The sequence below is a fragment of the Hylobates moloch genome, unplaced genomic scaffold (assembly GCF_009828535.3).
Source record: "Hylobates moloch isolate HMO894 unplaced genomic scaffold, HMol_V3 SCAFFOLD_5, whole genome shotgun sequence".
Lineage (NCBI taxonomy): Eukaryota > Metazoa > Chordata > Mammalia > Primates > Hylobatidae > Hylobates > Hylobates moloch.
The window spans coordinates 31,239,136-31,266,384 of record NW_026652280.1 but is presented as its reverse complement, the minus strand read 5'-3'; the positions used below and the strand labels follow the sequence as shown (position 1 = coordinate 31,266,384).

General features: G+C 49.6%; 1 protein-coding gene across 2 annotated transcripts in view; it reads right to left on the bottom strand.

Moving 5' to 3' along the window:
* The window catches only part of ZBTB7C (zinc finger and BTB domain containing 7C), a 387,518-nt gene that overhangs the window by 271,282 nt on the left and 88,987 nt on the right, over window positions 1-27,249 (bottom strand). For both annotated transcript variants that reach the window (XM_058438382.1, XM_032152367.2), the window contains exon 3: window positions 13,877-13,989. The gene's annotated coding sequence lies outside the window, so the exon portion shown is untranslated. The remainder of the gene's footprint in view (window positions 1-13,876; window positions 13,990-27,249) is intronic.

The following is a 27,249-nucleotide window of genomic DNA, read 5'->3' as shown; positions in this document are numbered from 1 at the left end:
AGGAGGCAGAAACTGAAAACTGGATGAAAGACTGAAGATCAAGCTTTAAACTGGGCTAGACTTTCAATACCTAAAAACAAAGCCATTCCTCAATACCTGAGTGTGACAAGAAAAGCTAGATTTGATTCAGGAGCTGGAAAGGAGTCCACGGAGTGGTATGGAAAAGAGCAAGGTGAGAAAAAGAAAGCTCCTTCATGCTCTCACCCATTGAGCCCAGCTCCCAGCATAAAGCATTGAAATCTACTACTATTACTGCTGCTGCTATTCACTGAGCCCTCACTCGGTGGCAAGCACTGTGGTGACACCCCCACCCCTGCCATGGTCAGCTTTGCTTGTTTCTCACTCCCTTAGAAGATCAGCTCCTTGAGACAGGAACTGTGTCTCACTCAGCATTACAGCTTCTGCGCTGGCACAGTGTCCAGTCTACCAGAAATACTCAATAAACATTTGATAAACGAGTGCTCTAAACCACTGTCTTAGTCTGTGTGGGCTGCCATAACAAAAATACCACGGACTGGGTGGCTTCAAAACTAGAAGTGTATTGCTCCCAGTTCTGAAGGCTGGGAAGCCCAGGATCAAGGTGCTGGCTGATTTCTGTTACTGCTCATGTCCTCCCTTGGCCTTCCTCACTGCATGCACACAAAGAGATGTCCCCAGTCTGTTCCTCTTTCTACAAGAACATTCATGAGGACCCTACCCTAATGACCTCATCTGACTCTATTCATCTCTCAAAAGCTCCACCCCCAAATATCACCACATTAGGAATTAGGGTTTCAACATAGGAATTTTGAGGCGCCACAAACATTTAAACATTCAGACCATGGCACCCATAAATCATCATCTGGCATTTAGTATTGTTTGCAGAATCTCCCACCCAATTCCCTTCTCTTTTTGACACAATTTAAATCTAGGGGAGATACTAATAAACTTCAAAATGGCTCCCCAAATAGGCGAGATGGTAATTAGAATAAAAGCAGTCCAAAGATTGAACAGACCAAGTATGAATCATCAAAGGAGAAGAGTATAGAACTAGACCAAAAATGGGGGTAAGAGAATCCTCTCCCGTCATTCCTATGAGGCACAGGCTTAAAGTCTAGTAGTCTCAGTCACTTCAGTCCAGAACATTAGCACACTTTTCAACCTTTCAGAAAAAAAATTATAAATAAAGACAGGGTCTTGCTATATTGGCCAGGCTGGTCTCAAATTCCTGGCCCCAAGCAATCCTCCAGCCTCAGCCTCTCAAAGTGCTGGTATTACCAGCATAAGCCACCATGCCCAGCCTTTCAACCTTTTGTTTAAACTTCACCTAGAACAATGAAATGAAACAAGCTGGAGATCAGGCCCGCTGTGGCCATGTTTCCTGGGTGAGGTGCTGGAGCTTGGACCTGGGCCTGCTATGGCCACCATGGGACTCATTAGCACGAATGCAGTGTTTACCTCCCTGGGGAAGGGCAAGCAAGCTGCTGGCGTGGTTCAGCATGCACCTTCCCCTGGGAGCCCGGAGAGCACATTAGCAGAGGCTTGGAGAGGGGACTAGGCAATCAGCAGGTGCGTGTGCACATGCCAGCCCGGAATTTGAAATTAATCACCTGCGGAAGGCACAATGGGCAGATGGGAGGGAGTTGTGGGAAAAGCGTCGAACCAGCAGCCGAAGCAGCTACTAAATTTAGCCTGGTCCTCAAAGCAGGAATTAATTAAATTAATCCTGCACACCCCCACCCCTACTCCTAGGCCCCGTTCCTAGGTGAGTTTTTTTCTGTTTCTAGCTTGGCTCCCATTATAACACAAGCCTCCAAATGTTGATCCCCTTGACAGGTGCCCCAGGCCAGCTCCTCTGGTGCCAGTGCTGGGAAGGAAGTGTAATTCCCAGCTGTCCCTGCCGCTCCTGCAATGCTGGGTGCAGCCCAGAGCAAGGCCATTTGTGAGGATTTGCCAGGCTCTCTAGCAGCTGAGATGGACCTGGCGCTCAGCTGCCCTTCACTCACATGGTAAGGTCCCCACATCAGGGCATGCCTGCTGTTGACCTGCCCCCCACCCCTCCCTTCCTGGTCACTGCTTGTCCCCACACAGAGGGCTTCAGCCCTCCCCCAGCACCAGCAGGACAGTTATTCCAGCTGATCTCAAGCAGCCCCAAGGCTGTGGCAGGGAAGGCTATCTTGGCTCCATGAGTCAGCTAGGTGAGTTATTAGTTCCCAAAATTTTAATCTATACCTTCCCTGCATCTGCTGCCCTGCCACTCGGCCTCCTCTTTTTCATTTATACAACTTCAGCAACTGAATAGGAATTAGGAACCGTAAGCCCTGATTTCTGCCTACTACAAGCTGGCTGCAGTACACTGGAGAGAATATTTCCCTGCTTGGGGCATCCTGCTTCTGCTTGAAAAATAGGAGATGAGAGGCCTGGGCATGAAAGTCAGTGCCACTCAGGAAGCTCTCTGACTGCACTTGCCTGTCTCTTTCTCCTCCACAGGGGAGAAGCCCAGGCCTCAATTTCTGTACACATCAGCATCGCCAGCAAGTAACGTCTTGTTAAACACAGAGCACCCAGCCATGCCCCAGAGTCTTCGGTAGGTCCAGGGTGGGCCTGGGAATATGCATTCTGATGAGTCCCCAGGTAGTGCTGCTGTGGCCCAGGGACCACATTTCAGAACTGGGGCTCCAGATATCTCTAACACCATTCCCCGGGGCTTACACAGATGATGTTTCTAGCTTACTCAGCATGATTTTGTGGAGGTGGAGGTAGCAGTCCCTGGTGGCCTCTTCGTGGGGTGCTCCTTCCAGAATGTTTCCTCTGCGTCATGTGAGGAAGGTGGGATCCAATGGTGTTGGGCGCTAGAAGCCTCTCCCTTCCCTGGCAGCCCCAGAGCGCCTGGCCTTCCAGGGCCCAAGCCCCAGAGCACCTGGCTTTCCAGGACCCAGGCCCAAGAGGACTCAGGCTAAGATTTTTTTTAGCTGAGGAAGTCAGGCACAATTGACCCACCCACTGCCACACACAAGCAACTCTTGGTGGTCAAATTCAATTCAACAAAACTTTACAAAGCTCATTCTACTGGCCTGGCTCACTTTGGGGCTGAAATAGTTTCAGAGGCCTAGAGCAGCCTGGAATTCACAAGGAGCTGAAACTCTAGGTGGCAGGCCTGAGCCAACGCAGCTGAAAGAGCCCCTCACTGTCTGCACTGGCTTCTCCTCCTCCCTCAGCCCAGCAGCAGCAGGAGGGGGGCAGTCGCAGGTGGGTGGGGAAGAGATAGGGGTCAGGTGGGGGACCCATCCCAAAGACACAAAGATATATTTTCCAAGTATCTGAACAATCCTAGGACGGAGTTTTGCGTTGGCCCAATTAGAGACTGGCTAGGATCCCGGACTTGGTCATCTCCATAGCATAAATCCCTCCCTTCCACTGGTACCTCACAGTCAGTGTCCAACAGGGGAACTACCTCCAAGCCAGAGAGTTCCCTCCTGGGGCTGCACCTCCCCCTGAAGACAGCCTGTGGCCTGGGCCTCACCAACCACCTGCCATTCCCATGCACCTTGGTCTCAGCACCTGCCCAACCTCTCACCACCCCCCACCACCTGCTCAGGCCCCCTGGATGGCTGCCAGGCAGGCCTGGGCTGCTCCCCATGCAGGATGGGGAGGGGGCGTCCCATGGAAGTCTGTGCCAGGCAGGGTGGCAGCCTCCTCCTCTAGGCTCCCTTTCTGTGCCCTCAGAAAGCTGCTCTCAGAAAGGGCTCCTCGCTCGGGAGCCTCTAGTGGTCCCCGCTAACCCTCACCACCAAGCCTAAGGCTGAGTCCTAGCATTTCAAGAGGCTCTTCTCTCCTCATCTCCTCTTTTATTTTCCTTTAAGATGTCTCCTTTTGTTTTCGTCTCCCATCTCTATTTGTCTTTTTTGAAGTCTTGGAAACTAATTACATTATTTTTAAAAATTAGGTAATACAGGCACACGATGGAGCATCCCAAAAGCCTTCAAGGCCATATAGTGAACAGAAGCTTGTCTCCCACAGCACGTTCCCGAGTCTTGGGTGCTCTCCCAATGCCATGTCCTATGACACACATGTCCTGTAAGTCTGTCTAGAGCAGGGGTCCCCAGTCCCCGGGGCCACAGTCTGGTAGTGGCCTGTGGCCTGTTAGGTACCAGGCCACACAGCAGGAGGTGAGTGGAGGGTAGAGCCAGAATTACTGCCTGAGTTCCACCTCCTTTCAGATCAGCAGAGCCATGAGAGTCTCACAGGAGCACGAACTCTATTGTGAACCATGCATGTGAGCAGATGGCTTGAGTCCAGGAGTTCAAGACCAGCCTGGGCAACATGGCCAAACCCCGTCTCTACTAAAAACACAAAAATTAGCCAGGCATGGTGAAACACACCTGTAGTCCCAGCTGAGAATCTAACTAATGCCTGCTGATCTGAGGTGGAACAGTTTCGCCAACCCCACCCCATTTGTGGAAAATTTGTCTTCCATGAAACCAGTCCCTGGCGCCAAAAAGGTTAGGGGCTGCTGGTCTAGAGACACGCAGCACGTATGCCCGCATGTTCTAGAGTGCTCTCTCTTCTACACAAAGAGTGGCTTACTACCCAAGATGTCCTGGACCTTGGATTTATTTTTGATTTTACATTGTTGTTTAATTATAAAATATTTCAAAAGTATTGACATATAGTGACTTATATAACAAACATCCTTGAACCCCACCCAGCATCATCATATCTTAGTATTAGGCTGTGTTTGCCTTTGGATTTTATTTGTATAAAGAGACTCTTATAGACATGGTAGAGGTCCCTGAGGGCCCGTTTCTGGTCCCACTCCCCACTGCCCTTCCCTGGAGAGAGGCTCTATCATGCATCGGCTGTTCATTGCCTCCGACTTTTCTACTTGTCCCTCTCTCTCCCCCATTCTACTTCCACCCAAAGGGAAGCAGTGCTGGGTGGGATGTGCTGCCGTGTTCGTCTAGAATATGGCAGCAATCACAGCCATTTCCCTGTTACCCTAACAAATTAGGTGCTATTAGAGCAGCGCTTGGCAGCGCTGCAGTGCCGGGCAACTGCAGAATGTCTTAAACCTCACAGACTCCCAAATGGCATTGTCCCCTTCAGTCAGAAGTGCCATACATCACGGTTTAAAATCAATGCCTGCTAATGTCCCTGCAGGAAGGCAGAAACATGAACTTCATGAATTCTCCTTCTGTTTACATGCTCATTAAGAGGATAAAATGTTACTTGGGTTGGGTCAGGCTTTTTGCTGCCTCTGAGGTGGTCCTGTATGAAAATGTGTGCCTTCATTTGGGTATGGTCTGTGTCACACATTACACGCCTATGGTAGCTACGAAATGCAAACTCCACCTCTCGTCTGTGCAGTCACAGAGTGTCCTAATATCAAGGTAAAACTGTGAGTTGAGGCCGGGTGCGGTGGCTCACGCCTGTAATCCCAACATTTTGGGAGGCTGAGACGGGTGGATCACAAGGTCAGGAGTTTGAGACCAGCCTGGCCAACATGGTGAAACCCTGTCTCTACTAAAAATACAAAAATTAGCTGGGCATGGTGACACATACCTGTAGTCCCAGCTACTCACGAGGCTGCGGCAAGAGAATTACTTGAACCCTGCCAAGTGGAGGTTGCAGTGAGCCAAGATCGAGCCATGAACTCTAGCCTGGGCAATGGTGCGAGACTCTGTCTCAAAAAAAAAAAAAAGTGTGAGTTGATGGCTGCCTTACTTGTCCTCCTAGGGACAGACCTGCCCCCTGTCCTTCCCTTTGAGGGCACAGGCCTTTTCCGGTCAGGGGAGATGACAGTGGGCACTCATGGGGTGCGCTGGGCTCTGGAGGCCATCCAGTGCTATACCTGGCTGTTTAAGGCTGCCCCGTCTTGACATCCACCTCCACACAGGGACACATCCAGCCATGCTTCTTGACACTCTACCCAGCTGCTCTGTCCCCACAGTATCCCCTCCCTGTTGATGGCCCAGACCAATGCCACATCCTTACCACTCAGGCACTTTGGCGATAGTCCCAGCCCCACATTCAACATTTCCAACCAAGGCAACTGAGACAGGAGCCTGGCGGCAGTGGCTCAGGGTGCCCAGCAGGCTGACCCACCGGAGCCCTCTGGGGTATAGTCTCCCTCAGCAGGGTAGGCCAGTGTCTGGCAATGCTCTGGCCTCCTTCTCTGCTTGTAACCTGGTTCACAGTCTCCTCGGCTCTGCAGATCCATCCTGGAGCACTTGGGCTCTCATCAGAAGCTATCTATGGAATGAAGAACAGCAGAGCACACCAGTGATCCAGGGCACGTGTGCATCACATCTTTCTTTGTCACCTGTCCAGGGAGTTCAGAATTAGGCAGTGGTCAGCTGCACAGAGGCCTTCCACACCCCCCTACATAGCTTCACCATATTCTCCTCTAAGGCACAGACACAAGCGCCCAGTCCTGTCCTACCTCAAAGAGGCACCCACAGAGGTCCCAACCCTGATGGGGTGGAAGCTAGGGGCCCAGGGCAGCATCAGGAGCAGAAAATAGTGAGATGGGAGGGCATCACTTGGTAGTGGGAATCAGAGGGAGAGGCCTGGAGGAGAGGGAAAGGTACTCTTGGGTCTGGGAGCTGTGACTCTTTCCACACATTTAATGCTCAACACTCATGCAGGGAAAAAAACCTATCTCCACAATTACTGGGCAAGAGGGCCATGCTGTCCTCACACCCATGACATCCTTGCAGCTCCCTCTCCTGCCTCCAGAACCATCATGACATTCTGTGGATTCTTCATACTTCAGAAGGCATCTGTTTCTCCATTTGATCACAACATCCACCGAGGGGAGAACAGAAAAGGTATATTCTTAGCCTCTTCTTGCATAAACATGAGGAAAATGAGGGGAAGTAACAAAGGAAGTGAAGACAGAAACTGAACTTTGCAGTCGGATCTCCTCATAACTCAACCTGGTTCTTGCCCCCACCTCACCTGGGCCAAGGAATGGGAGACACAGGGAGTCGTGGATGGGAGATGAGAGTGGCAAAGGATGCAGACTGGACAAAAACCAGTTCCCAGAGGCCAGTCCAGCTGTGGGTGAGTAGGAAACAGCCAGGGGAAAGGGAGGATGAGGAGGCTGAAGGAGGATGGGAATATGCCAGGCAGAGCGCAGCACGTGCAAAGGCCCTGTGGGGAGAGAGAATTCACAGAAGTGAAGTGAAAATGGCTCATGCGTAGATGTGACATCTATTTTCCTGCATGTTAATATCATCTGACATTGGATACAATTTTTTATGCCACATTTATCCCCAAAATGGATTTGTGGTTGCTTATGAAAAACAGATAGTATAGGCTAAGGGAATCCTCAAAGACCACTTACAGGGCAAAAGCAGTGCTCCCCAAATGACAAATGGCATAAGAATCCCCTGGGGCCTTGTTAGTATGCACACTTTAGTTGGGAGGTCTGGGGTGAAGCCTAAGATTCTGCATTTCTGCTGTTACTGCACTGAGAACCACACTTCAAGTAGCAAAGCTGGTGGCAGGGCCCAGGAGCGGAGGTTCTAACTTCACTCTGTATCAGCATCATAAAGATGCCTGAGCCCCACCCAGGTCCAACTGAATCAGACTCCCTTGGGGTGGGGTGCAAGCATCAGTATATTTTAAAAGCTCCTTAAGTGATCTGAAGGTGAAGCCAGAGGTAGGAACACTTGGCTAGGTTTTTCATGAGTTCCAGGGTATATCAATCATCTCCCCCAGGCAGATGAGTGGTGAATGCGGTCTCCCTTGTGAAACAGAGCTTTACTAGCAGGGAGTTTGTAGCCTCTGGAATAGGAAAACAGAAGTTTCTGTCCCAAGTAGAAACCATATGCTGGTGGAGCTGGGCATCCGATTCCACCCTCATTTTGCAGCTGAGGAAACAGGTCCTAAGCCCACACAGCTGGCGAAGTCCCTTGGCCCCAGCCACGTCATTTTTTTTACTCTTGCTACAGATACCAAGCAGGGAGGCTCCCTAGAAGAGGAAGAGCTAGAGGGGCAGGGCCAGGAGGAGGTGCAAGTGACAAAAGACACGCAGACAGGAAATGAGTGGCAAAAAAAAAAATGCCGGGAAGAAAGGCAGAAGAGGCCAGCCCCTGTTCCTTTCAAACCTCCACAAGTAGGCAGTGGCTGCCCTGCCCACAAACAGACATGCCTGGAACATGGCTGTGAGGTAGCAGACAGGCAGGGCTGGCCAGGAGCACAGCAAGGGGATGAGAAGGACACTGCCAGGGCAGAGTGCATCAGGAGCCCACAGGACGGCTTCGCGGCAAAGCAAAGGCTTTCCTGGGCTGAGAATGTACCTCCAGGAGGATGTGGGCAGGCACAGCTGGGCCTGGCTTTTAGGAGGTTTTCAGAAAATAAAAGACACTGCCTATTTGACCATCCACTGAAAATGCCCTCTGAGGACTCAGTAAGGTTGAGTTACTAGTTGTGAGTGAGGAATGCCATTACTAGTCTGTTGTTGGGCACCCAGGCACCTGTGACAGATGAGTAGATGGGAGAGGGACAGGAGATGTTCAGCCAGAAGAGAACTCAAAGGATAAGAAAGGTGGCCACAGGCACTCCAGAAGGGCTAATTGTTGTGCAGGAAAAAGGAGCCAGAGTAAAAAGGCATGGTCTGTAATCCCAGTGCTTTGGCAGGCTGAGGTGGGGGCATCACCTGAAGTCAGGAGTTCAAGACCAGCCTGGTCAACATGGCGAAACCCTGTCTCTACAAAAAATACAAAAAATTAGCCAAGTGTGGTGGCACACACCTATAATCCGAGCTTCTCCGGAGGCTGAGGCAGAACTGCTTGAACCCAGGAGGCAGAGGTTGCAGTGAGCCAAGATCGCACCACTGCACTCCAGCCTGGGCGACAGAGTGAGACTCCATCTCAAAATAAATAAATAGCCATGGTAAGTACCTCAGCTGGGGGCTGAGGGAGGAGTGGGGGAGTGGGTACGGACTGTGGCTCCATCTCACAAAGAACCTCCCAGCCGAGTTATGTGAGAGTGGCATTGTCACTAGCCAACATAGTGAGCCTATGGGCACTGGGAATATTTAAGCGAGGCTAGTGGCTGTCTGTCACGGACACTACCGAAAATGACTGATGAGATGCACAGCTGGATGAGAGGCACTGGGGGGTTTCTGCAGATATCAGATTGTGTTGACTTTTCTTGGTGAGTCTCTACTTTTAACTGCAAAGTCTTTGCTGTCTTGAAGGAACTGGGGATGAGGCAGCAAGCAGAGGTTCTCACCATAGCTCCCCAGGGCAAGGAAGGCCACAGCCAAGCCTGGAGACCAGCCAGCAGGCAGGGTCTGCTAGAGCAGCGCTCTGATGGACAGACCTCAGGGGCATAAAGGCGAGAGTCTTCAGGAAGCGTCTGGAAACCAGCTTCTTTCCCACCTAGAAGATGGGTAACAACTGCCACCCCCCGGCTTTTAGGAAAGCCCACACCCAGCCCCATGATGTCTGCAAATTCTCAGGGGGGTGTATTTCTCATTACCTCTGGCTTCTGCAGAATTCTCCTTCTCTTCTCCAGGAGTTGACGCTGCTTTTAACTCTGTCCTATAATCCCCTGTGCAGAAGCCCCAGTCCCTTCTCCTAGGTTCCTCCCCATTCCCCAGAAAGGGACACACAGGCCAGTGAGGAGAGTGGACGCCCCTGGAGTCTGGCTTCAGGAGAGGATAGGGCTGTCAGGAACTTTAAACTGAAGAGCTGACAGCTCCTGCTCCTTGACTTCCCTTGGCCATTTCCACTAATTCAATCCCAGCCTTCAACCGAGTCCACCTTCTCTCCCTTTTACTGCAATTCCTGCACAGATTTACACAGAAGAGCTCTCTCTATATATAAATTTTTTTTCTCTTTCTACTCATGCCCACAAGGCCTCATTTCTCACCCAAATGACCTATCAAGGTAGTTCTTAAATGAAAGCAGTTCCTCCCCTCACAGAACACTAACACCAGCAGGCAGAATAATTTTTCTCATTGCACAGCATGTTCGATAGAGAGCTAGCTAAGTCAGGCTGGATCGATGTCCACGCTGTATGTGGTGAACCAGCACAGATTGGCTGGAGTTAGATATTCGAGTCTGAACCTGAACTTCTCATGTGGGTTCTCACAACATCCTTCCACAAAGGCCTTTCCCCCAAAAACCATAGTCCATAGTTGACTCCAGTCTTGCCGGCAGCTAAGCAAGTCCTGCGAAAACCAGGATCCGGCAGGTGTCTAGAAACCATTTCTTTGCAGTTCTGTGCTGCTGCATCCTCTGGCTCAAGGTCATCAGGAACCAGCCCCACTTTGCAACCCCAGGGCCCACAATCCAAGTGCAGTCTCTGGTTTTTGAAGCTTTTAGTCCCATTAGCGTTCACAGTGCTAGGAATGATGCAAGACAGGGGAGGATGGAAGCAGGATTGGACCAGCAGTTCCAGCAGGCCAGGCTGCCAAAGCTTCTGTCTCCCCTCCCTCCCTTCCCTATTACTGGGAGTGCTTAATGTGCACCCGTGCAAGAAGATCAATTTGCACCCTCTGTGGAGGACACAGCTTGGAACTTCTTGACTTCTGTGCACCTCAGTAGCCAATGACTTCACTGTTTCCGTCTTGCCCCTTGACTTGATCTCTCATGAGAGCGGAGGAGCAGAAGAAGGTAAGCCAGTCATAACAGTCAAAGGTTCCCAAAACAAAAGGCAAAGAGCCAAAGCGGGTAGTGATCCCTGAGAATCACCAAGGCTCCCCAACCTCCCTCTGATGAGACTTGGGGCTCCTTTTTATCTCCAGAATCTACAAGACGGTCAGTGAGAAGTAGGCCAAATGCTATGTGGTGCGACAGCAGGGCCCTAGGACTTTCTCTGCCTCTCCAGATTCCTCCCAACTTGTGAGCAGGTTCCTGACACTACAAGTTCATTCCTTTAGCATAAAGTGTTAACGCTATCAAATACAAACTACTCCACAAAAGATGAGGCTTTGAGCTTATCATGGCCATAAGAATAGAGGTGGGGTGGAAGACGTCCGAGCAAAGCTTAGAAGAAGGTTGGAGCCTGGGGTGCCTGGGTGGAGGGGAGCAATAGGCTGGGCAGAGGCCAGGTAGGCCAAGGATAAGCTCCACAACTCAGATGGCACTTGGTCCAAGCAGTGATGGGGCCTTGACTCCAGGCTTGGCCCCACTTCCACTTTGCTCTGTGAACTCAGGTTAACTTACCCCTCTGGGTCTCCATATCCCTTTTGCAAGGTGAAACCAAAAATAAACTTATCTCACTTCTTGCAAAGTCAAGGATAGCTTTACCAGTTCCCTTGTTAGGGAAATGGTTCTGTGATAAGAGTAGCAAGGCTTTACTCTGTGCCAGGTGCTGTTCTAAGCCTTTAACAAGTGCTAACTCATGTAATCTTCCAAAGATTCCAGAGGTGGGAGCTACGACCACCCCCATCTTGCAGATGAAGACCTTGCAGCGACCAGCCTGGGGTCCCCTGGCAAGTGGGTGACAAAGCCAGGAATGAACCCAGGGGGTCTGGGCCAGAGCCCACACCTTAACCATCATACTCCATGGCCTCTCTATGTGCAGGGGCCCCACACACAGAGCATAAGCCCAGCTGCCTGCTTCTAATGTTCTGATCCAGTTTATGAAGGGTAGCCTCAAGTGCTTTTTCCAGTTGTATTACTCTACTGAAACCAGAGTAACCATCTAAATCCACTTCAAGACTGCTCCTAGGAAGGTGTTCCTCACACCAATGTGGGGTACACACCTGTTGTTAAAAAAAGATAGCCTTGGCCAGGCGTGGTGGCTCATGCCTGTAATCCTAGCACTTTGGGAGGCCGAGGTGGGGGATCACCTGTGGTCAGGAGTTCGAGACCAGCCTGGCCAACATGGCAAAACCCTGTCTCTACTAAAAATACAAAAATTAGCCAGGCATGGTGGCAGGTGCCTGTAATCCCAGCTACTCAGGAGGCTGAGGCAGGAGAATGGCTTGAACCCAGGAGGTGGAGGTTGCAGTGAGCCGAGACCGCACCATTGCACTCCAGCTTGGGCAACACAGCAAGACTGCGTCTCAAAAAAAAGTACAAAACTTAGCTGGCCATGGTGGCGCACGCCTGTAATCCTAGCTGCTCAGGAGGCTGAGGAAAGAAAATCGCTTGAACCCGGGAGGTGGAGGTTGCAGTGAGCCGAGATCACGCCACTGCACTCCAGCCAGCACAATGGGAGCCAGACTCCATCTCAAAAAAAAAAAAAAAAAAAGATAGCCTTGCTAGATCTGATTTCTGACACCTTGACTTCATCTTAATTCTGTTTGAGACAAGCCTGGTTTTCCTACTAGTGCTGAACCGGCCTGACTCTGCAGAGAGGGCTGAGGTGCCTAGAGCCTTTGTTACCTTTAATTAGCTGTGTTCTCATTGATTGATTGATTGATTTTCTTCCTGAGTTGCAAGAGAGGACAGCGCCCTGCTCCCCAGGTGCGCGGGGCCTGCCACTGGAATTATAACGAGCGTTAAGCAGGCCCAGCACGCCATTCCAGGCCTGCGAGACCTCCACTGTTCCCTGTCAAACCTCAAATTGATTCTGAAATTGCTTTGAGGACATAAAGTAGGAAACAATTTGAAATCCGTGTAATTATCTGCGTGGCTGTTGCTGGGTGACCCAGCCATCCATACCTGAGACAATCTGAAGAGGCCAGAGCTACGGTTCCAAAACAAAAGGTTAAATAGCGAGTAGGAATCTGTGATTTACATGGGACTGTCAGATCCCCAGGAGGGTTCCGCTCAGGGACCTGGAGTTGGGCTTCGCTGCGGGCAAGCTAAAGGTCTATCCTGGGAAATACTGCCCAGACCGTAGCTTTATGAACAAACTATGCGTAATCACTGAATATCTGTTGAGCATCTACCAAGTGCCCAGCACTGCGTGAGACATGTCAGACATACTAAGAGGTGATACCCCTCCTGGGTGCTATAGAATCCAAGTGGAGAGAATACTAACATGGGAAGATGTTAGGTAATAATGCATTATTACTTGTAAGATATGATGTGCTAATGCCCAAATAAGTGGAAATACTCCAAGCTGACAGTTAGGGAGAGTGGACGAACATCAGACCCGTGGCTAAATACTTCACCCTCCATCATGTGTGCTCAGACCTCCTAAGGATTTGGTATGGACAGAGAAACTGAGACTCAGGGAGCTCAGGTCACTTGCCTACTCCCCTCAGCCCCAAGGGTGGCATGTGCACTAGTGGCCAGCCTACAGGAAACATGAAGGAAGCCAAGGATAATGCTATGTAGCCCCAGCTCGCTGAAGTTTTTGCAAGAGAAATGCTCAGAAACATCCTGGAAAGAAAAAATACAAACAAACAGATTCTGAGCTCAAGGTGTCACCACGATTGCAACCGCCAAGGTTTTCACACCTGCAAATGTCTGTGAAGAAACATTAGTTCCAAACAGAAATTCAAACCTGAGCACACTCCCTATGCGGGGCAACATCTCAAAATCACATTTTAGCAAGAAATTTGACAGTCAGCACCCTCTGCTGTGTAGACACCTCCTTTAATGGGCTGAGGGTGGGTGATCTCTCCTCAGCCTGCTCTGGGTAAGATTTCCTCGTGACTCCCACTGTGATCATTAACACCCATGGTCCAGGCTCAGCCACAGTTAGGGAGAGTTTGCAGAACACCAGCTACTTCCTGGAAGAAGGGACCCAATTCTGTTTTGCTACCTTTTGTGTGTGTCTGTGGTAAATATACACAGCATCAAACATACACTTTAAACATATGTAAGTATACAGTTTAGTGACATTAAGTACATTCTTGGTGTTGTGCAACCATATCACCGCTAGTCTCCAAAACTTTTTGTATTTCCAGTTAGCACAGTGAGAAATATTAGATGCTCAATAAATATTTGTTGAATTAATGAACAGTCCAGTATTCAGGTACCTGGAATTTACTAGGCTCTGACTTCCATATAGAATTCCATATAGCTGCCAATCATCTGTCCGATATGCTTATCTTCTTATCACAACCCAAATCTTCTCTCCTCTCCTCTTCTCCTACAAGTGAATATGTAGCAGAGGTCAGCAACTGTCCCCAGGTATGGGGTCAGAGCCCAGCCATCCCTCCCTAGAACGATGCCTACCTTTTACGTGGTGCTGACAGCAAAACAAAACAAAAAAGCAGGTTCTTTAAAGCCTAGCATTAAAACCCAACAAGAATTATCCCCAAAGGAAAAATAGGTGGGTACTTAAAACAGATATGCCTTTGCATCGGAATTCTCTGAGGCACACACAGTAAAAATGTGAGCCAGTGTTCCACAGAGCAGGCCCGGCAAGAGATGATCTGCCAACTATCTGCCACCTCCTTACCACCTTCCCTCCACTCTCCCACTCCACCCTCCTAAGGAATCTCATGCCTGGCATGAGAAACAAATGAGGGGCTTTACTGTCCCTGTAATTGCTCCAAATCCCATTAATTATATGGTAAGCCTCCAACAATAGGCCGGGCTGCCTGCCTTAATACAAGCTCCACTTGGGGCAGATTCCAGGACCTCCATGGCCTCAGTTTCTACTACTATAAAACGAAGGGCTGATGAATGCTATGTCCCCTTCCAGGCTCCACGTTCCACGACTCTGAGCTTGAAGAGCCAGTAGCATCCTCATATGCCCAAAGGCACAAGACAACTAATTACTTCTCACACTGTCACCATAAACTGTCAAAACTTTGTCTACAAAGATGGCAGGTTGGAATCACAGAACTTTCTTTCCTAGCTGAAAAGGATTTGCCCAGGCCAGGGACTGGTCAGGGCCCATGCCAAGATGGGCTACCAAGTCCCAGACTCTTAGGCCAGAGCACTTCCAGCTAGACGACTTATGATCATCGCATTTATTGCTGTCAGAGCCTTCTAAGCAATGTATAATGCTGTTTAAAACCCACCTCTGGCCGGGTGTGGGTGGCTCACCCCTGTAATTCCAGCACTTTGGGAAGCCAAGGTGGATGGATGGCGAGGTCAAGAGATTGGGACCATGCTGGCCAACGTGGTGAAACCCCCTCTCTACTAAAAATACAAAAATTAGCTGGGCGTGGTGGCAGGCCCCTGTAATCCCAGCTACTTGGGAGGTTGAGGAAGGAGAATTGCTTGAACCCGGGAGGCAGAGATTGCAGTGAGCCGAGATCACGCCACAGCACTCCAGCCTGGTGACAGAGCGAAACTCCATCTCATAAATAAATAAATCGTACTTTTCCGCTGCCTTCCTCTGTAAGAACAGGTATGTCTTTATGCAATGGCTGTCGTGGAAGCCATGCACAGGCTACATTTTTGGTACATTTTTTACGTAGCAGGGACTCCAACAATTAATGTTTTTAAAAATGAATTAACCTCACAAGACCATGCCAATCTATCCCTTTTTTAAGCTGGACTTTTGTATACTCATTTTGCATAAAGAAAGAGGCACCCAAAAGACACCAGCCATATATGGCCATGTGAGTTCCCATGTCAGCCATGCAAGGCCATCCACCACACACCCACACACACGCAAGATTAGGTGTGTACAGACAAGGCCACTTTGGTTGAACCAGTCTGACCAGTGCTTCTTCCACTCCCTGCCCCCAGATTCCCCATCTCAGAGGAAAGGCAGGCGTTTTGGAGTTAGGCCAGCTTAAGGGCGATTCTATTGGCATTTAGGGCAGGATGACCTCTTGCCCTTGCCTCTCCCTCCCACCTTTCCACTTTTGGGGGTCAGTCCACCCCATGCCCAGGCTGGCCAGAGTCCTTCTGCCTTGGTTGCTCAGCGGGCATCCCGAGTCTCCTGCCAGCCTGGGGGCTGCCCTGAACCCTGACCATTACTAGGCTGGGTCATCTCAGCCAGAGTTTCCAATTGGACCAATACGTTTGTAAAATACAATAAAAATGAACTGACAGAAAAATAGTCATGTGTTTAGATTTCGCAGCAATGCCAAACTTCAATAAGGGTTTCTAAGCATTTACTGTCAGCGTCTGTACTTGTGTCACAGACTGGTAACAAACAGTACCAGTGGACCACACCTTGAGTAGTTCTGTTCGTTCTAGGCCAGTGGTTCTTAAATTATGGTCTCAGGACCAGCAGCATCAGCATCACCTGGGAACTTGATGGGGTACATTCTCGAGCCCCACCCCAGACCTCCTGAATCTAAAACTCCGGGGTGCAACCCAGTAAGCTGTGTCTTACCAAGCCCTCCGTGTGAGTCCGATGTATGCTTAAGTCAGAGAACCAATGCTTTAAGCAGACCCTCCCCTCAGGGTGAGGCTGGGCTGGGACCCCAGGAGCCCTACAGAAGGTGAGGTTTAACTGAAGATTCTAGAACATTCCAGGCCAGGTCTCTGGCCATGGTCCTTACCCCTGGAATTAGAAGACCCCCTCAGGCTTGGCCACAGGACTGCGGAGATGAGGGAGAGAAAAAGAGGGTGTAAAAATGAAAACCACTGGAGCCCCATACTGCTGGAAAAATACTCTTTAATTAGGGCCAGAGTCCTGGAGATCACCAAGGGAGGCTTCCCGGAGACCACTAGTCTCCATTAGCATTTTCCCAAGGGCTACATCCAGGTTATGAAATAGGAGGGCTGGGTGTGATTTGCATATAATTTGCATATGCCTACTTGGACTGCACACTCTTCTCCAGCAATTTTCAACAGAATTACAATCTTTTCTTTAAAAGCTACTGCTGCCCTAAGGGTTGTCACTTATCATTTTTCCTGCTCTCTCCTCCTCCTCATTCTCCCTCTCTGGCAAATCCACAACCTTAAGCAGGAAATGTAAAAAATGCTGAACAGCACAGAAGTGGGGATAGTGGCAGCAGGGGCTGCTCTTGACGAGGCTGTCACATGAGCATCTCATTCGTGAGGGAATTTCACAGACCTATACGATATGTTTTTAAAAGGAAACGGTACCAAATTGTCATGTTACGCATGTCTACTATCTCCATAGCTATCATAAAAGAGACCACATCTTATTGCCAAAAATGTTGGAAGAATGTAAATCTCAGAATAAAGGACAACCCTTTTAAGAGAGATAAACTGAATCTTATAAAAAATGTACTACATTATCTTATTTTTCTCATTTGTTTTCAGACCCAAGATCTGAATCCTGGCTGCACCAAATACTCTAGTTGGGCAACTTCAAGCTTCAGTAGTTTCTCCCCTAGGAAATGGTACTGTGAGTTCTATTTGCCGGGTTCTGGTAAGAGTTGCAAAGGTCAAGTGCCTGGCACATAGTGAGCCCTCAAAAATTGGCTCCTGGCCAGGCATGGTGGTTCATGCCTGTAATCCCAGCACTTTGGGAGGCTGAGGCAGGTGGATCACGCAGTCAGGAGATCAAGACCATCCTGGCTGACATAGTGAAACCTCATCTCTACTAGAAATACAAAAAAATTAGCTGGGCGTGGTGGCAGGTGCCTGTAGTCCCAGCTACTCGGGAGGCTGAGGCAGGAGAATGGTGCGAACCCGGGAGGCGGAACTTGCAGTGAGCCGAGATCGTGCCACTGCACTCCAGCCTGGGCAACACAGTGAGACTTCGTCTCAAAAAAAAAAAAAAAATTGGTTCCTATTTTTCATTATCGAATTTTAAAAATCACTGTTATTATTATTAGGTTATTGAGGAGGTTTCCTTTCTCATCTCTCCTGAGTAAGTGAAAACAGTCCTTTCCGCGTTCCGTTTTCCAGGCTATGTGTGCAAGTCTGGATTTTAAAACCAGAAATATAAGTAGTGGATTCAGGTTAAAAAAAACAAAACAAAACAAAAACTACGTCCAAGACTTCCAAAAAAAGTCTACTGTTGGAACAAACAGCCTTTCTGTCTTTCCTCATGCTTAAAAGGGCCAGTGAGAGAAAGACTTTTTTCTTTGTGTGTGTGTCTGTGTGTGTGTGTCTGTGTGTGTGTGTCCCCTGAGGATGGTGAGCAGCCTTATTTCAGAATGCCGAGGGAAGGGGCTGTCACCCAAGCGCACAGGCCTGGAAAGGCAAACTGCTTCGCTGGATTTTTGTTCAGAACACATTTGGGAGTGCATCTGCCTCAAAGCTCAGGGGTTTCTTGTCCCCTGGCCTCCCCTAGCTCAGCTCTCCGCTGCTCTGGGGAGTCTGAGATGGGGGCACATTTCACTTGGCAACTCAGGCTGGCAGCAATAGCATTCTCTTTGTGGGGTGACCTATCAACCCACTTGTCCTTTACATTTTGGCCTTCCAAGAAGACATATCAGCAGGCCCCTGGCTGCCTGGCTCCAAATGTCAGCACAAAGTAACTGCCCCTCTATGTGACAGATGTGTGCACATCTTTTCAGCCAATTTGGGCAGTAAATTACATCATGTGCAGTCTTTGCTCACCATTCCCAGATTTATTCAATCGACAACAGAAATGGAGGGATTCCTGGCCCCTGCCAGTCAGTACTCTGTGATACCTCTGATCCAGATTCCCCACCCCTCCAACAAAACCCAGGGGTAGGCATCTCTTCCTCATGTTCCCATAGCACCATCTGCTTCCTAAGGCAGCAGATCCCAAGATGCAGTAGATGTCTGTTCTCTTGTCTTTCTCACCCCCGCCTGCCCGTGGTGGGAGCTGCTTGAGGGCACATGACTTGTCTTGCTCAGCACCAAATCTCCCAGTGCCCAGCACACAGTACCATAGCAAGTGCTTAGTAAATATCTGCTGAATGAAGAAATAAAAAAAATGAATGAATGAAAGTTAGCCTTCTCTGCCTAAGAAGAAGCCAGGGTCTGTTACAGTCACTCTCAATTATGGGCAATTTGCCTCCCAGGAGATATTTGGCAATGTCTACAGACGTTTTTGGTTGTCACTAACTCGGTAAGAGGGGGTTGCTACCGTCATCTAATGGGTAAGAGGCCAGGGATGCTGCTCAATATCCTACAATGGACAGGACAGTCTTGATACAACAGATGAGAAAACTGAGGTTCAGAGAGGCAAAGCAATGTGCCCAATAATATGGCTATTCAGTGGCTGGGATGGGACTCACACTAAGATACATCTGATGGCAAATCTGTGGTCTTACCCAACACCTTGAAGGGAAGTCCTAGGACCACTGGGGGTCCCAAGGGCAGGCATGGCTGACAGTAAAGATATCAAAGTTATTCCATTAAAAATTTGCTTTTATTTGGACTTTTCTTCATCAATAAGATAAAGACAAGTAGAAAAAGCACCCATTTTAGACCAAATATTTCTCCCCAACAAGCCTGCTTTGATTCCTGAAATTTCTCAATTAGATACTCTTCCAAGACAAGAATCTCTGTACTTCTGCTATTCTCCCACCTACTTAAGACATCTTTGACCTGCCATCTGCTTATCCAGTTTCTGTCCATCTCTCAGGGACAGAGGGAGGGTTTCCTCCTCTGTGAAGCTCAGTCTGACCCCCTTAGAAGGGAGCCAATGCCTGACCTTCGTCTACACGTGCAGCCTGTCCCTGCTCAGGGCACATGAAAGGAGGTCTCAGGCAGTGCCCACGTGCTGGGCTTACATGCCTGGGCTTCGGCCACATCTTGGAGATCCAGTCCCCTCCTGGGCCTTGCTACCAGCTGGCCGACTTCCCTTTGTTCCCAGCCCACAGGGGTCTTCTTGAGGCCATCCAGGCAGCTGGCATTCTTGTTCATCCTGCCTGCTCAGCACTACCTACCCCGAACCCTAGAAGGCTTGTCAAGCTCCCTTCCTGGCCTTTGCTGGCCGCCCCACAGCACTACAATGTCATATCATCCCTTGTGTCAGGACTCTATTTTACCCCTCCAGCAAGTATCCAAGTAGACTCTTCTATCATGGTTTCATGCTCACTGGCTCTTAATTTCTAAGAGGGCAGTGTTCACCAGCATGACTTCTGGAGTCAGATTGCCTGGGTTCAAATCCCAGCTCTGCCGCTTTCCAGCTATGGGACCTTGGACAAGCTACTTAAATTCTCTGTGCCTCATGTGAAGAACAGAGACAATGATAGTACCTACCTTACAACAATGTTGTGAGAATTAACAAGCTTAGCAGAGTCCCTGGCACACAGTAAGTACTCCATAGGAGACAGTGCGGGTCATGTCACGTGCTGTGTCCCTAGGAGCCCAGCTGTCCCAGGCTTCTGAAACAGTGTCTCAATCGTTGGTTCAGCAGTGTGTTTTGAATGCTTACTGTGTGTCAGCCATAAATGTGAAAACGGAGTTATATCCTGGGCTGTGGTGAACAGGACAAGCTCTTCCACGATGCTAGGGGGCAGGGATGTCAATATATCGTAACTGATTCCATGTGAACCTTCTTGACCACAGAGGCCGATGCTAAATGTAATAGTTCTTCATTCGATTCCTATTGTCATCATCTCATCTGATATTCCCATGCCTGATTATGGACCCGAGAAGCTCTTGCATCAGGTCCTGTTCATCTGATCCTCCTTTTGTTACAACTATCACTCCTCTCATCTCTTTATAAGTGTGAACCTAAGTCTCAGAGAGATTAAGCGAGTTATCCAAGATGACACAGTGTTCAATGCATGGACTCAAAGCTAGGATTTCTGCTTTCCAGGCCCGTTGTGGTTGTCATGCTCAGCTCCAGGGGCATCATTCATAGGAAATGGAAACCCTGGAGTTCGGAGGGAGTCTAAGCAGTATCTAGCAAAACCCAGAGGCCTCAGGCCAGCAAGTGCAGACAGAAGCTGCTAAGAGTGAGCCTAGGGCAGTGGTTCTCAAGCCTGCCTGGGAATTAGATCACCTTGGTGCTTAGGCCCTGTCCAGACAAATTAGATCCGAATTGTGGGGGTCAGGCAGCAGCGTTTTTAAACCCCTCTCCCCTGCTCCCCAACAGTCCTGAGGTTCAGCCTGCAATCACTGCTCTAGTTCCTTGTTACTCAAAGTATGGTCCCTGGACCAGTAGCATAGGCCTTGTTAATAGGTCATTAGCACTGGCCTGGGAGCTTGCTAGAAATGTAGGGTCTCTGCCCTGCCCTATATCAACTCAGTCAGAACCTGCGTGTTTTAACTGCAATCTCCAGGGCATGAGTAAGTAGAGCTGGTCTTGCAGAGGATAGAAGCCACAGAATACAGATGTCATCCCGCTTGGACTCAGCCCTATTGTGGGGAGATTTCTCTGTGGGTGAGTAACATGGTTTGGATGTGCATCCCCTCCAAATCTCATGTTGAAACGTGATTCCCAACGTTGGAGGTGGGGCCCGGTGGGAGGTACGGGATCATGGGCAGAACATGAATGGCTTAGCACCATCTCCTTGGTGATGAGTGAGTTCTCACTCAGTTCATGTGAGATCTGTTTGTTTAAGAGTCTGGGACCGCCCCCTTCTCCTTCTTGCTCCAGCTTTGGCATGCGACATGATGGCTCCCTGTCGCCGCCTGCCTCACCAGAACCAGAGGCCAGCACCGTGCTTCCTGTACAGGCTGCAAAACGGTAAGCCAATTAAACCTCTTTTCTTTATAAATTACCCTGTCTCAGGTATTCCTTTGTAGCAACGCAAGAACGAACTAACACAATAAGGTTACCAAATTTAGTGAACAAAAGTACAGGATGCTCAGTTACATTTGAATTTCAGATAAACAACAAATAACTTTTTAGTATAAGTATGTTCTGTGCAATATGTGGGATTACTGATAACTTCTTGCTTCAGTTCATCTACAATGATCTTTCCCTCTAAATCCTGGGGAACAGGGCAAAAGCAACCTTAAGACTTACCAACAACAGAGTCCCCTCTTAAAAGCCCCTCAAGATTCTCAAGTTATAAAGGGATGATTTTGCTCCCTAGGATACATGTATCAATGCCTAGATGCATTTTTAGTTGCCACTACTAAACTTCTCATTGCTTATCTGAAGTTCAAATGTCCAGTCAAGGAGGAAAAGGGCAGGAGAGCCCAGAGAGGAGACAAAAGGGTGGGGTCACCGCACATAGTGGCCAACAGCTGCTGGGACTAGTGCACAGGATGATGGGAGATGGCAGGTATGGGCAGTACTATATCCCCAATTGGGCACAAGACACAGCAACCTCTTCCAGAAATCTTCTTCAGCAAGGGCTCTCCAGCTGAGCTTCCTTGGAGACCAGGGGAGGAAGAGCCCACAGTTGCCCCCACCTCTCCAGACCAGCCCATCCCCTAGAGACTGCTGACAGCTGGGAGAAGGGTGCAGGCTGCAGGCCACCCGAGGTGCCCGCCCCGACCCTGGCTTTCATTTTTAATGAGCCATTTTCCAAGTGCTTCACAAGCAGGCAGGCAGGCAGGCATTGTTTGCAGCCAGCAGGGGAGTCCTGAGCCGGCTGTTAATGGGTTTCCCTCAGCTCCCCCTCCTCGCCTGGGGTCTGCACAGCCCCTTTGGATGAAAGGAGCCCTCTGCAGAGGGCATGGTGACCATGGGCATGGCAGCCTCTGTCCTCTGTTCGGGCTGTCAAAGCCTACCCAATCTGCCTGGGGAATGCCTTCATGAGTGCCAATTAGAACTGGGACATAATGTGTGCGATTTCAGAAGCCAGTGGAGTCGAGACACTTGGAACGCAGCAACTTCTGCATAAAGCAGGTACCTAGAGAGCTGACCCTGAGAGGAGCACCAGTTGAGAGGAGCTCAGCAACAGCTGGAGTTTGCTGGGGGTAAATTGGCAAACCAACGCTGGATGAGGCTCACAGGACTCGGGGATTTTTGAAAATTCAAAACCCCAACAGGACACAGGGAAACGGCAGAAGGTTTTCTGTGATCTAGTGAGGAAAGCAAACCTGAGGGATCGCGTATCTGGATTCACAATGGAGTGAAGGTCCTCCCCACAGGGACTCATGATGTCCAAGGTCGTCAGTTTCTCCTCTCGCTCCCTGCAACCCCTGCCTGGTTTGAGTGCAAAGGGCACTGGCCTGGTACTCAGGAGGCCCCAGCTTTGCCACCTACTAGCCTGGGGACCCCCAAGAAGCACCTCCCACATTGGGCCTCAGTTTCCTTATTTTGGGCAAAGTGGGAGGTAAGGAGGTAGACTGGAGCCTGTGTTCAGCCCCAAATCCCACACTCCCGGTAGGAAGGGTGGCTCCTCATGGGCATAGATAGATCAGCCTCTCCAGGGGGCTGCACAGTTGTGCTCCACCTCCATCCCCACCCCATCCAACTGTTCAGAGAATCTCCAGACTGGTGAACTCAATGGACTTGTCCAGCTCTGATACTTAGGAGTCTCTTGCTTCTTGCCCCCTACCCCTAAAGCATAACTCAACTGGAAAGATGTATAATCAAGGCCATGGAGAGGCCCTGTGGATGGAGGATAGCCCTTCAGGTCTACCTAAGCACAGGAAGCGCCCAGCCCCCATAAGAAAGGATCAGCAATTTTCACTGTCCTCACTCCTCTTGTCTTCAGAGAGCCACAGCATCAACTCTCCAGCCCTAGAGACCTGGCAACAGGCTTCCCACTCTCCCACCCGGACCCTGGCTCACACCATCAACCACCTGGACACCCGGCTCCTGCTGGGCTTAAAAGAACACTCCCTTCCTCATGTTTTCCCCTCCTTACAGACAAAACAGAATTGGAATTGTCAAAACAATGTTACTAAAAATCTTCATGGAAAATAGAAGGGGATTTGTTTTAGTTTTTGTTTTAAAGGACTTTGAAAAGAACAATCCTTCCATGTATGGGTTTAGGAGTAGGAGCTGCCTGAAGTGGGGTCACAGGTATCTGAAGAGCTGGGACTCCATCTCCCCACCACTCCTCCTCCACCCCCAGCCCCTAGCCTGAGCAGGCAAACACAGGCTGTGATGGTAGCAGGAAGGCCGCTGCAGCATGGAGGTGACATCATTTGGATGTTTATCCCCTTCAAACCTTACGTTGAAATGTGACCCCCAGTGTTGGAAGTGGGGTCTAGTGGGAGGTGTTGGATCATGGGAGTGGATTTCTCATGAATGGCTTGGTGCCATGCCCTTGGCAATGAGTGACTTCTTGCTCTATAGTTCACAGGAGAGCTGGTTGTTTTGAAGAGCCTGGCATCTTTTGCTCCCTCTCTTGCCATCTGATATGCCAGCTCCCCTTGCCTGCCATAAGTAAAAGCTCCCTGAGGCCTCACCATAAGTCAGGCAGATCCTGGTGCCGTGCTTGCACAGCCTGCAGAACTGTGAGCCAAATAAGCTTCTTTGTAAATTGCCCAGTCTCAGGTATTCCTTTATAGGACTAAAACAGGAGGCAATGAAGAGACCTCGTTCTAGGTGATGATGAGCAAGCTGCCACACCTCTCTGGGCCTCAGTTTCTGACCCTGTAAAATGGGGATATGTGTATCCATCACACATGGTTGCTGTGAGAATTGTGTGAAATAATTCATGCGAACTTGTCTTGTACATAGAAGACACTCAACAAGCCAGGTGCGGTGGCTCACGCCTGTAATCCCAACATTTTGGGAGGCTGAGGCAGGGGGATCACCTGAGGTCAGGAGTTCAATACCAGCCTGGCCAACATGGTGAAACCCTGTCTCTACTAAAAATACAAAAATTAGCCAGGTGTGATGGTGGGCGCCTGTAATCCCAGCTACTCGGGAGGCTGAGGCAGGGGAATCACTTGAACCTAGTGAGCTGAGATTGCACCACTGCAATCCAGCCTGGGTGACAAGAGTGAAACTCCATCTCAATTAAAAAAACAAAAACAAAAAAGACACTCAAAAAATGTGGCCCTTTCAGCAGGCTTGGCTAAAAACTGCTCCTAGCCAGACATCACAGCCAAAGCTAAAGCCTTTAGTGGAATGGGATCTTCAACTTGTGCCTCAGCTCAGCCCTGACCTCAGTCTCTGGCACAAGGCAGTGCCTACTGTTTTGACCCAGCTCCCTAGGCCAGCCTCACTCCGATCTGATTCCAGAAACAAAACATTTCCCCGAATGTCCTGTGTCCCTGATGCCTTTGCTGTGAGGATGCCAGGTTGAGAGGTTGTTTGCAAAGTAGAGGGAGGCACCGGTGTTTTTGGCTGATTGGATAGGTTCCTCCTAGGTGGCTGCCACGTGCCAAACTTTACACATGGCATCTCAGTGAAGCTTCACAGCAGCCTCGATGTGACATATACTATTACCGTCTCCAGCTTATAGGCAATACAAGTCAACGTCCCAGGTCCTGCAGCTATTGAGGGCAGAGCCAGTGGTTCTCAATCCTGGCTGACAAAAAGGATCACCTGGGGAGGCTTTGAAACATGCAGATCCCAGGTCCATCCCCAGATATTCTGACCCTGTAGGTCTGGGGTGGGCCAGGACATCAGAATTTCAGAAGATCCCAGGGTCATTCTAACATGCAGCCTGGGCTGAGACAGCTCACCCGACATTCAGCAGACCTTTCCCCTCTGCTGGAGGACCCCTGCCTCCTTCCTCACCCCCCGCCCATCTCAGGGGACCTACTGCAGCGCATGCGCACTAGCTATAGCCCAGCCCTTCAGTCGCCACATGTGCCCTTAGCTCCAAGGCTTCCAGGCCCTCTAGATGGGGAAACTGAGGACTGAGGTGGACTTGTGACCCGTGGAGGCCCAGCTGTTTGTCTTCTGCTCTCTGCCACCCCCTACTGATGCCAGCAGAACATGTCACTTGCATAAAAAAAAAAAAAAAAAAAAAAAAAAAACTAAAAAAGCAACCAAAAAACAAACGAAAACTCACTTCAGTTTTCTTCCTCTCTTCCTCCCATGGGACTGGTTGGGAACCAACTTCCCTCACAAGTCCTCCACTGCCCCCATCCCTCCAGATGAAGCCTCTGGACTAGAGGCCCACCTGCTTGGTTCTTGGGCTTCTGGCTTCCTGGAGAGGCCTCTTCTGCCTTCCCGGCTGGTCAGGGAGGCAAGTTCCACACAGCCCCTTGTAGACCCATGCTGCTCCAGGCTTTGAATCAGTGCTGGCATGGCGACAGGCTGTTCCTTACACTAGGAGGGTCGCATCTGCGGCCCACATCCTCCCTCTGGTCCAGCCTAACTCACAGGAGCCCAACACTGGGCTTAAGCCCAAAGCCTCAACAGTGTTCACTTACTTGCCTGAACTTGGCCCTGCTGCAGATACCCCCTGGGGCAGGGGCGATTGTTCTCAACAGCATCTATTGTTTGCTAAATCCTGTGCCCAGCCCTCAGGCTCCGCACCACTTTCATTGGTTCCTAATATTCAAAGAGTCTCTCCCCAAGAAGGGCACTCCTGAGTGAGGCCCCCAACGTCTTCTGGGGCCCTGGTGTGGAGGGGCCCCAAGCAGGCCCCTTCTTCCCAGAGCCAACATGTCACAGGTTCCAGCCTGTTCCCCTCCCCTGGCAACCACGCCCAAGGGCTCAGCCTGCTGGAGTAGGTTCTGAGCCCCCACCCCTGTAAACACAAGGCCCAGCTGCATTTATTTTAATAGAGAGATGGACAGAGGGCGATGGGAGACAGAAAGATCTTAGCAAGCATCAGAGAGTAAGGTCGCTTTCTCTTACCATAAATTTTGTGTCAATTAATGAGTATTCATGAACGATGCCAGAATGCCTCTGTGTGTGTGTGTGTGTGTGTGTGTGTGTGTGTGTGTGTGTGTGTGTAACCTCGATTTGTAACCAAATCAGTGGGGCTTCCTCTGGGGCTGGTGGTCTGGGTAAGTGTGTGTGTGAGCTCATTCAGGTGTTCATTTAGAGAGACAGTGCAGTACAAGGTTAGAAGCAAGTTTTCTGGAGCCACACACTATGTGGGTTCAAATTCTGCCTCTGCCCCTTTAAGCCACATGGGTGTGATCCTGGGCCAACTGCTTACCTTTTGTGTCTCAGTTTTCCTATCTGTTAAATGGGGTTAATAAAACACTTAGCAGAGTGCCTCACACAGAGAAAGAACTTAATCGATGTTAGCTACGATTATGACCTTGGCACTATGGGGGGACGTAATGCTAAATATTCATTCCACACATGTTTTTTATAGTCAAAAGGAAAGCAGCATGGAACATGCAATGGTGTAGGTGGATCTGAATACATTATTAAGTGAAAAAGGCTGCAGTGATTACATACAGCGTTAACAGGCTTTGAACAAGGCTAAAAGTAATGATAATAAAATGTATATTTTTAGGAATATATGTAAGTGGAATAAAATGGTTGCCGTGGGAGGCCCGGGAATGTTTGGATGTAGGCTTTTGTCCAATCTTAGCTTTGTTTTGGGCAATGGGTTCTTGGGTGCTTATTACATTAGTAAAAACAACCAAGTAAACACATAATTAAATAAAGGCAGCCCACGCACAGACCAATAAAGAGACTGTCACATGCCAAATATTGTGGTTAAATACCGATAGTTCAAAAGCAGGGAAAACAGAAACAAATACACAGAGTGACTGTTGCAGGCTAGAAACTGTCTGGGCCCTAGGTTTACATCAGTGAATAGAATAGAAA